Raw genomic sequence first — 11935 nt, 5'->3', positions numbered from 1 at the left:
GCGGGAGGGCCCCGGACTGGCACCGCCTCCGCCGCCACGGCCTCCGCCCGGCCTCCGTCCCGCCGCCGCGGAGGCTTCCTGCCCGCCGGCTTCCTGGCGCAGGACGGTGCTTTGCCCAGAGCTGCTGTCCGACTTGCCAGCGCCCCGCGTTTGTTACTTATTAAAATACATGACGGAAAAACCAAACGCACAACTCTGTCGATTCAGACTACCGGGTCGTAAAAAGAAACCGTTTGTGCGGCTCAGCTGTTTCTCAGGCAAATGTCCCAATTAAAAACCAGAAGTGCTCACGAGTCAAGTCAGTAAAGTCGTTACAGTGAGTTATAACCACAAGCATAGTTTGATTTCTGCTGTAAGCAATGAGGGGAAACAGTATTTTAATAACTCTGAGGTGTCTTTGGCTTTTTTCTCCCCTCTGAAATTCCATTAAGCCACCATTTTATCCAGCCACAACTTTATTTAATCACTGGGATGGCATACAAAGTGGCTTTTATGACCCACAGGGAATTTCCTTTATGTTTTTTAAGGTTTCATTCCATACCTGAATGCAAAGATACACAAACACTTCTATGGAAAAATTATTTAGAAACACTCATTTTTGGAATACCTAAGGCCACTTTTTAGAAGAATGTCAGTCCCCAGCTTCCCAGCTAGCTCCCAGCCTGGCCAGGCTGCTAGAGGCTGGCACGGTTCTGCCCCTCAAAGCCCTTCCAGCTGGGCACTTCAGAACATCCATGCAATCCTGAAGGATACCGAAACTGCATCAAATTGGTACTTCCTATTGGACATTTTTTTCAGAGCATTTTCAAGTCACTTTTACTGATCATATCATGATTTGAACCCTGCAGGGGCCCTCTGGTAGGACCACGACAACTTGCCTGAAGAGCAGCTCTGTGCCTCTCCCCACAGGTTTTATTGGGAGCCTGAACCCTGCCAGCAGGCAGAGCCCAGCTCCCCAGGCAGGTGCAGCCAGGCCCAGCCAACCATAAAAGCTTTTATTGCAATATCTATTAAACACCATTTAATCAAACAGTCTAATAATCACTTACACTTTGCTTTTCCACCCAAAAGCTCAGTGAGCTTCATGCAGTAAGCAAGCATCATTTCTTTTCACATACGTGGCCTTAAGCCATGTAGCAGTGCAGGGAGTTTTATCACCACCTTGCCAGCGTCGCCATGAGTGCTTCACCTGCCAGGCCGCATGACAGACATACCTGAGAAAGGAAATCCAGCAGCGCCTACACTTGGCAGCACAAGTTTTCAAGGCAAATCCCTGGGATGGGTTAGCTGGTCCTCTGCAGGCGAGGCAGTTCCGTGACTCTGGGCTCTTCCAGAGGACTCCAGCCAGGAGGACTGTGAAACACCTACGGATAAACAAAACGCACCATCAAACTGTGAACATCCAAAGACAAATAGTACATACGGGATCACAAACTGTAGCTGGGGAAAGTTGGCGGCCTTGATACGAGGATTGCTTTCTTCCGCTCTCTTACTAAGCAGACTTCACAACGTAAAATCCTTCTCTTTTTACCCCAAAGAACCAGATGTTTTCAGAATGCAGTTGCCTTTTTGTATCAAATTACCAGCTGTATACATGAAATAGTGGCAAATCATATCTGAAAAACTGTTACTTAAGTTTTATTAAAATTGATGTTTAAAAATTTCTTCTGCATTGTGAAAATTTATAAAGGTTTGGAATCAAAAAATACCCAGTTCGTGTTTAAGTGAGTTTTGTTTCTTAGATATATATAAAAAAGTAATAAAAATGAAAAGGAAAGGTAAATGCATATAAACTTAGTTCTATTTTAATAAATCTAAGGTTGTTATTGTAGTAATAGTGTTGCTGAAGTGAAGACATTTTTATCTTGAATGTGTCCCTTGGTTTATAATGTTAAACCTTCAGTCCTCCTGTATTTATTACCCACCAAATTTGATTTTATATGTAGCAACTGAACACTCTAGCACTGATATCTTTGTATTCAATTAAAGTAAGGAATTAGGAACATGAGTGTGTTTTTCACAGTCTTAACAGAGTAATAACAAGACTTTTTTTATGTTCTCATCTTCTACTAAAATTATAATGGGGGACTATTGTGCTGCTAGCTGACTGGCAAGTATTTGGTGCAAATCATTTTGCTCTTAGGATCATAACAACATTTGAAGTCATTTATTGATCCAATCCTGCCAGCAAAAGGGACTTCTGCAGCAGAGAAGCTATCACCTGCCTACGCTCCTGCCCTGAACAGTTGATGAAAGCAGGGATATCACAGGGAGTAGCTTCCTTTGCAGTTGCTGATCCTGCAGCATCATCCACACCAGCAGTTCTCAGTGAAATGAGGAGAACTATTCAGCGCTAAAAGTGAAGGCTCTGTTTTGTTGATGACAATATTTTTTCTGTAACTGTCACTCAGGTACCACAGTAGACTGTGTAGCATATAGGTAACATTATTTCATAACTAGGCAAACTGAAATTGGTTGTTTTTCTAGAAAAATCCTGTGGCTTTTTCATAGCTTTCCACGTCCAAATTAGATTTTAGCAGAGAAGACTCTCTCTGCTGTAGGATAAGTCAAAACACAGAGCATTTGCTCTGGCAGTAGGACTCTTAGCCGCTGTATCCAAGTGACTTCATTCCTAAGCCATCCCTTAGAGAGAAGGTGGCTGGAGAGAAGCTCTGAAGTCCCCTTTCTGGATCCTGAGCACCTTTCTGGGAAAGCCAGGAGGAGTCTGAAGGGACCCTTGGGTGAAACCAGCAGAATTCCTCATGAAGGGACAGTCATCTTTGTCTTCTCTTAGTCCTAATCTCATAGTCCGCCGTTAGCACCAAATCTCGTTTGATATGCAATGTGGGAGCATTGCTGACCTCAGGAGCTGATGGCAATTAACAGCGGAGGAGTATCTGGTGCTTTAAGCAGACACTGAGACTTACAGGACTAGTAATGGGAGACTGCTCTTGCTGTTGCTGGACCATGTTTTATAGCAACTCGTGAAATCCCGTAAGTGATTCCAGCACTCTGTAGCTGCTGACATTTAAGAACATTTCTCCCTGTAATTTTTTTAAATGACTAGCAACTCCATTATCCGAATAACCAAAATACCTCCTATCGGCTGCTCGAGGAGCCTTTAATTCATACCCTGCTGTTTGGAGTTAATCCATTCAAAAATTAAAACAGTGCAGGTCGCCTTTGAGAAGGAGAATGCTGCAAAAATCATCCAGTTCTATACACATGAAGCATGTGATGAGACTTTCACTTTGAGTCGGTGTAAAAGCACTTTAGCATACATGAAGAGACTCGGTAGTCCTACCGTATTTAATCAATATTCATCTCTGCCTTAAATCCTCTAGCGGAAGCAAGTCCTGTTCAGCACTCTATTCTCAGATTTTTGTCACAGTTCTTTTCTCACCACACCGATATATTTTCTTAGACACAGGGGCCAGTTTTGCTTCTGTTGACAGAAAGTAAATGCTTCTGCAAATGACACCTGGGAGGGTTTGGGGCAGCCCTGGCCCAGGGCTGGGGTGGCCGCGCCACCGCTCACAGCTCTCGGCAGTGCTCAGACAAGCTCCGGGGCTCGGGGTGCCTCCCCAGGAAGCTGCATACGCTGACGGCATGCTGAGCAGCTTCTGCGAACGGTACTGTCTCTAGAAAATAGGTGAGGGGCAGAAGCGAGCATTGGATGTAAACAAAACAAAACAAAAAAGCAAAAAGAGAGATGCTAAAATGTTCACATCTCTGCTTCCAGAACAGTGACCTTCACTATGGAGCTTCTGCCTCGTAACAATAGACTGGCAACTGTCAGCCCAGTTGCCTTTAAAATGTCACTGGTTTAACATCAAATCAAGAGATATAATTGCATTCTTCCTTCCTTTCCTTCCCTTCCTTTCTCTCCCTCCCTCCCCCAGATCCCAGTTGCGGTCAGGCCCCAACAAATCCGACTGCCTATTTGTATTCCTGTAAGAAGTTAGGAAAGGTCATAAGTGCTGCAAGTTCACAGGGTCTGCACTGTTCTCAGCATACACGATGGCTTTATTTCCCACCCACAAGCAGTGGGCTGCACTGCCTGGAGCTACTCCAGGATCCAGGTGACAGGCCCAAGCCTAGCACAGTATTTGAGAAAGAACTGACTGTCTTATATTGGGAAGCTCAGGGTTAAAACTGTCAGACTGTGCTGTTTTGCTGGGTTTATTCATTGTTGTACTCTGGACATGTGACATTTCTACCAAAAAGCTTCCTTTTACTGTCCATAAAACCAATTAAGGTAGAAAGGACATTTCTGTATTTCACCTAGGCACAGTTCTTGCTTTATGCAGCAAATGCATTTTTAATTGCCTTTAGTTTCTGCTTTATCTTTCTTATTTGATATTCTTTGTTAAATGATCTAATGGTATGAGACGCTCATGCAAGAACATACAGAAAGAGAAGGCAACATATATTCATAGCACTGCAACAATAACTCATCTAGTACGCTGTGCTTACAATAAAGTCAAAATCAGTCAGAAAATCCGATTACTCCCCACTGTAAACTGTATCTAAAATTTAAGGAGTAAGCCAGTTTTAATAGCAGACGTGACACTGACTGTGTGACATTTAGACAGGAGTAGCATAAGCCAGCAAGATGACATGTACAAGTCGTTGTCCACCAGGACGGGCCTCGTGCAGCAGCTCGGCGCGACTCCAGTCCTGCTGCCAGGTGCTGTGCCACATGGCATGGACCTCTCGGGGCAGGCTGCCTGCTTCGCCCTTCTGTCACCCCAGCTTCACTTAGTAACGGACCCGGATACTGCCAAGCCTACCTGTGGGTCTGCACAATAATCCTCACCAACATCCCGATTCTTCGCGTTCTTAAAGTGGTGTAATTAATTGGGAATTGGAGCCAAAAAAAATTAATAAAGTGCAGTTATCTTACTAAAAAGATAAATTAGGTGCAACAGAGCAAACCACTGATTTAGGCAATGCCTTTTATTTCTTACTAGGCTCAGAGAAACTAGTAATATCTGCCATACAGAAAATGGACATGCATTTGACCTTACAGAACTCACAGAATCTCATATGGAAAAAATCCATATAAGAAACCAACAGATCAGACAAGATCTGCAGCAACATCTTAAAAGCTTAGGCCTTGGTTCTGCAAGAATTTTGGTGTGAACTGCAATAAGTTTGTCAGTAATCTGTCAAGTCCTAACGAGTTGAGGAGATGAAGCTACTGTACAAGACTTTTAAGACGACGACATGTTTTCCATGTGTAAAATTGAAGAGTTTGCTTTACTTTTTAAAAGCAGTTGAGATTATTTCTCCTTTCTTTTTTATTACTTGCAGTGCCAGGATCACATCATGCTAGGCTCTCTAGTAGTACAAAGCTAAAAAACTGAAAGAATTAGAAATTCAGGTCACATCTATCCAGTTTTTCAAGATACTCAGTGGATGACTAGAGAATTAGTATAATTACTGCAACATCACAGATACTAAGCAAATAAAGCCAGATTAACTGGAGGTGGGGAAATGAGTTTTACTTGTTTAGAGTACATTGATTTTTTTATTTTTTTTTAAGTAATAAATGCCTGATAAACTATTGGAAGAAAAAACATTGCTGTTAAAAAGTCACCTCTTGCATCCCTCCAGTCAAGGGCTGAACCTAAAGCTGGCATGAAAAACGTTTTGATTAAGCACTGTTGCATTAGGCTTCCTGATGTGGCTGCTCTGGAGCTCGCACAAACCAGCAGCTATGGCAGAGAGGATGAGGCTCTTGTTGTTTCCTGGCCTCACCACACTTGTTATCCAGGTAAGGGGTAGCCTTCCTGTGCTTGGTCCTTTTGTCAGGACCCATGGTTTTACCAACAGTTTAAAATGAAATACTTTTTTTTATATATATGGCTGTATTTTTCTTGCTATATATAGTATAAATGATATTCAGAGTTAAAACAGGTTTGGACATTATTGTACTTTAAATGATTTGTAAGATTTTCTACATTAAATACATCTGTAAATGCCATTTAAGCTGTGCAAATGCAGGGGAATGCTCCAAATGGATGCAAGTTACTGCGACTGTTAGTTAGGGATTTGAGTACATAGCATGCCTCCGTGTTTGAACCATGGGTGAGTGAGAGTGAGAGAAAAGGTGTTGATAGTGAGAACCTGGTTAGTTCATATAGCTAAAATCATGACCTTTGTTAAACCACTGCAATTAGAACACGTACAGACATCCTGTTCTGGCAATTGATAACAGAGCATAAAAGAAGAGAGTGCAGGAAAAAGAAAAGTTCAAGTAGAGCAAGAATATTATGCTATATATAAAACACAGAAAATGATACGAGGCACAAACATCTTGTATTAAACACACCATATCTGGGCTGACGTATAGAAAGGCTTCTAGGTATTAATTAACTTTCCTTTAAAGCTCGAGAATGTATTTTTATTTCATTAAGGAGCTATCCCCAGCTGCTCTCTGCCTAAACCACAAAACCCTATCCATTTAAAAAAGAATGCAGCACAACTCATCGAAGCCAACAGTTTCAAAAAGCATCCATTAATTTTGGATGCTTCTGGTTTTAGATGTCTCCCTTAATGAGCCTGAAGGTAAACATGCTCTTAATAATTCTGCCAAAACAAGGCTAATAAGTCCATATCTTCATTTATCAGCTGAAACACCTGACCCAGTGCTGTACAGATGAATTAGATGCTCTGACTTAATCATTTGTATTACTTTTCTTTTTATGAAATAAAAAGAAACTTTGGGCCAGCTTCCCTGTTCCAGTCCTGTTCCTCCCATCTGCCCTGGCCACTGCCTGAAGCCAGCCTGGACGGGGATGCCAGCGGCGCATCTCTGCAGCCTGTAGCAGCCTGCCTGAGAGGGGGTCACCTCCCCACACCCCCCAAGGCAGCATGTGTGTCTGCAACAGAGAAGGGAATGCGAAAAGACGTGCATTTTTTGGTTAGCAGATAACCCTTTCATCAATAATGTATCCTTTCAGTCTACTGGTGAATCAGCCCGCTACCCACTGTTTCAAAAAGACTGTTAGAGACTCTAGCTCCTAAATTAGAATTGAAATGACTATTTTGTTCAAGCAGGATCAATTACTTGCTAGTGTTTCCTCACTGCTCGCTGCAGTTAGAAAGCCTCGGGGCTGACACACGTGGAGGAATAAGCACTGATCTGGGACGTGGCACTGTGGAGGTTTGGGTACGGCCTGTTGATAGCATTAACATTTTATAGCCTTGGTAGGAGGGACTCAGATTGAGGAAAAATCTATCTAGAAAATTGAACTGCTTATCCTCCAAAATGGAAGAAACCAGTCTGCAGGTTTATCAGGCAGAGTGACTAGTGAAGGGCTATGTCCAAAACCTGGAAGTAGGGATCGCTCCGGCAAGTGACCTGAGAAACCGACAGGCGCGAGTGCTGCTTCTGGGCTTCTGGTGTGGAAGGTCAGAGCCCGCTCCCAGCCAGGCTGAATTTTCTCCTCTGTAATTCTTCTGTGGCCTGCAGGTCTAAAGCAATTCTTCCCAAAGGAGGAAGAGCTGTTCAGCCCCAAAGGACCAACATTTCAAGAATTTATGGGATTTAAATCACTTGCTCGGTCACAAACGGCTCAGAAACAAGAGCCTCTCCCCACCCTCCAAGGAGACTGTGGCACCAGAAGACCTGGGCAGATGCTGCCATGAGCAAAGGGAAGAAGAGAGCTGAAAGGCAGACGGCTCTTGATTCCACACCCTTCATCTGCAAACTCTGATGTTTTTCTCACTGTTCACAGGGAAATTAGATTAAAAATAATCCCTCCTCACCTCCCTTCCACCCAGATCTGAACTGGATAACTTCTAAAAGGGTTTTCTGCATCAGCCCTTTAAACTGATTAAAATAGGGAACACCAAAACCATACCTCAGCAGCGTGCTGGGTATGTGCAGATTAGAAACTGTGCACTACAGAGTGGCAACTAATAATCGATTTTCAGCAGACAGGAGCTTGTCAACTGGAAAGAGGGTGGGCAGGAACACTGGCTACAGATGAAGCCCAGTACTCAGATCAGGCACTGAACATGTGGGAAGATGGATTCAGTAAAACACTCAGGAGAGCTTGATTTTTACAAAAATTTAAATAGGTTTTGCCAGCTTAAAATACCAATAATGGCCACTGTAGAAACACAGAAGTTCCAGCAGTTAATCTGCAAAAGTGTGCAGATTACAAAGCATGCAAGAAAGTCTGCAAGACTAGAGAAGTCTGAGACGAAAGATCATCATGACATGAATCCTTTGAGGTGAGCAAAAAGTTCTAACAAAGTGTTTAATGGACAAAGAGTTCTATTTGCAGAGAAATAGAAATGCTTAGAAAACAATTGCAAGACATATTTGTTCAAAGTGGCTCCTGTTAAGGATAAGCATGTGCCTGTCTTCAGATGCTACCCTTTGAAAGCTCTGGAGGCTAATTTAGGTAACCACGAAGATAACAAAGGCTGGATGTATAAACATGCTTCTCCTTCCTAGTCTCTTCTGTGGGTAAGAGTCCTGATACTCACATAAGACTTTGCTCTGATTTAAGCCTTCTATAGGGAGAAAAGTTTTGAGCAGAATGACTATATCTCAAGCTGTAATTCATTCCTGTCCAGTTCACTGCGGGCAGTCATACAAACACAGGGGCAGGTATCCAGGTGGATTGGAAAGGACGAGCTTCGTAACATGCTAGGAATTCATTTGTGTTTCTGGGCATCAGGCTGTATGGATGACATTTGTGAGGTATGCTGCTAGTGGGCAGCAGCTCTCACCCCGCTGTGCCAAGGCACCTTCTGTCCCAGCCCCTGTGAGCTGCAGGCAGCTCAGGCCAGCACCCACCTTGAGCACACTGCAACCAGAAACTGAAGGTGTGTATTTGTTTCCCCATGGAATAAATTATGTCATTAGGCAGAGAGGTATTTGAAATAAACAGTAACAACTCTATAAAAATGGTAGAATTCAAATCTTTATAGCTACTTAACTATTAAGGTCTTTATTTCACTAATCTGAGATTAATCTACCATATAAAAATAGATATTTGTTTAAATAAATTGACTACACTGCTAGTTAGAGATAGAGATTTCCATTGTTCAGAAGGTCTCAGTTTTATTTTGATCTTTTTTAGGAGATAAGCCTCATAATCCCGTATAAAGTTGACTATAATGTCTGTTCTCCCTGAGAGCTCTTTATATATAGCCGAGATCCTGCTAACGCTCACCAGTTTCCACTACTGTGGCGTTTAGGTTTTCAGGAGGAACCCAGAAAGCAGTTATGAAGATGTTAACTGCAGAGACAACCAGAATTAATTCAAGCACAACACTGCTAGCAGATGAACACTGCGAGGAAGGCACTGATTAGAGTATTCTTTCCCAGCAAAATCGGTGTTTTTCTTACAGCTGTGTGTGTGGGCTCATGGTCTGTTCCAGAGCTTCCAACTTAAGCTTGGAATGTGGAAATTCAGTCTGTTTCCCCAGCATTATTATTCTGTGTACGAAAGCTCTACACACGATGTTTTCTGCTTATCTATTTTTATTGCATCTTAGTAATAAAGCCTCTCTGAGCTGTGCTTTATACCTCAGAACAAGTCCATTGGCCAGATGGCTGCTCTAACAAATGGGGAGAAATGTCAGAAGCACTTTTGCGTACTTGGGCAGTGAGGCACACCGGTCCCGCTCTGCGCTGCCAGCACCGGCCGCAGCACGCCAGGGCTCAGCACACCTTGCTTTGTTGGCACGAGGGCGATAGCCACAGGGACCGGGACGAGCCCTCTGGGGATTGTCGATGAAAGGAGAAGAGGCTACTTGGTATTGCACTGCCCGAATTATCTGGTTGTGCTCCTGAGATCTGCTCCAGAGCCAAAACCTCACCAAAATATTTTCTGTGTTTTCTTCCTGGATGATGCACATCTCTTTTGCTATAAGCACTACACCAAAGAGTTCAAAGCCAGCTTTGAATGGGATTTATCAAAACCTCCACTCCTAGCTGGCTTTCAAAATCATAACCTTGCCATGCTTCATCTTACACTGATTACCAGCACTATATCATCTGCTTGATAGGGCTTCCTCTTATCATATGGGTGATGATTCCTCACTGCTGCTTATGATTTCGTACAAAAGACTTTCTGCTGTCAGGGAGGAAGTCTTTTAAAGTCCCACTTCATGGCCTTGTTGTGTTCATGAGAAATGCCAAGTCAATTAGGCAGGCTTGGTTGGCTAATGAGACTCTGGTGAAGTACATCACAGTGAATCACAGATTAGCTAACGCTTGTTGAAAATCCTGATAATAACAAGCAACATTTTTTCTATTAGAAAGCTCTTCTGTTGTCTATAGTTTCTCTGTCAACGTGATACCATCAAGACAAAAACAAATCTCTGGAAACCAGAGGCTTGAAGTTGGTGATGGTGGTCACGACTGAAAGAAATAATATTAATTAATTTTCAAAATAATTCCAATGGCATGGCATGGCCCTACAGAAAGGGAGAGGTGCTGTGGGAAGGAAGAGGGACCTGCTGGAATAACCTGTCGCTTCTGTATGTGTGGACAGTTATGAGCACCTTCAGCAACCCAGGGGGTGGGAAAGGCAGGAAAACTTGTTTAGAAACCCCCAAAAATGAAACTCTTTGTTTTCCCAGAGAATCACTGGGGCTCACATGGGGAGAATGAAGTCCCGGAGAGCAGAAGCCCAGGAGATGCTCACTCTCTGGGCAACCCTCCCTTGTGCCAAACCACCTTGGGAGGCAGCCACAGGCAGTGACAGACAGGATGCGGGGACGTGAGGATGCAGCGGTGAGGCTGTGGTGGCCTCCCTGAGTTCTGGGTGGCTGCGCTCCCCTTGGGCACTTGCTCTGATGAAAGCTCCAACAGGTCTCACCTTTCTAGGGCTACAGTCAATACCAGAGATGATTTCAGAAGCAAGTAGATTTCTCCCTCCAATGTAATTGCTGCAATAATTTATGCTTTTAAGATACTGACATATTTATCTAGCTTTTCTTACAAGATTTTTTTTGTTGTTTTGACTTTGGATCAACCCCTACATAGAGCAACAAAGAATTCATTCTCTTTGGCAGTTATTTTTGACCTTTTCCTGAGCAATAGCTGATAGCTTTCCAGACTCTTTGTCTAATGGTAGAGGTTAAGCTAAGACTAAAACGTTCACCTGATTGCACTTGAACTTGTGGCTTAGCTGAGTAGAAAAAAACCTGCACTTTTGACACAGAGCTGGTTCCAAAAACATTGAACAAGTGTTTGAGTTATAACTTCATATGTTATTAAGTTGTATTGCACAGAAATCTTTCTGCCCTATTCCACACTGACAGAAAACCGCCTTTGCAGTTTATGAAATGTTAATACCATAGCACAAATTTATATAGGTGCATAATGAGAAATGGTAGCCTGGGGAAAAAATCTTATTTATAAAATTAAACTTGTTAAATAAAAATGCAGCTAATGACTCACTTTTTACTCTTCAAATATATTAGATGACTATATTTTTATGAATTCTGCAAAGTAATTGATAGGTTTTAACATGACCCTGATACTACACAAAGGAACATTACCCAAGCAAACGTTTTGGATGCAGTGAATCCACTGTTAATTATAGAAAGGCCTTCTTACAAATCTAGGATACCATCTGTCCTAAAACTATCCTTTAGCTAGCTTTCTGCCTTCAGTCTGTGCAGCTGTACTTTGCCTTTGCACTCAAAATAAATAGGAGTATGCTACAGTACAAGCTAATGAATAAATGATGAATTACTAAAACAGTCTGACCGGATTACTCAATCTCTTCATCACGAGTCAGAAATTCTACTTCTGTTTCTTCATCATCTGCATTCACATGTGTATGTTCCCACAGAGCATGCTTTTTTGTTGTCATTGTTATTACAGATTTTAATGGTTGGTTAGATTTGTCAGATTTTTGCAAATTCAATGAAATGCCAGACAGAGAAAGCACATGAA

Source organism: Cygnus atratus, chromosome 12 (genome assembly GCF_013377495.2).
Source record: "Cygnus atratus isolate AKBS03 ecotype Queensland, Australia chromosome 12, CAtr_DNAZoo_HiC_assembly, whole genome shotgun sequence".
In the NCBI taxonomy this organism is placed as follows: domain Eukaryota; kingdom Metazoa; phylum Chordata; class Aves; order Anseriformes; family Anatidae; genus Cygnus; species Cygnus atratus.
The sequence above is the reverse complement of the archived record's forward strand: the minus strand, read 5'-3'. Positions refer to the sequence as shown.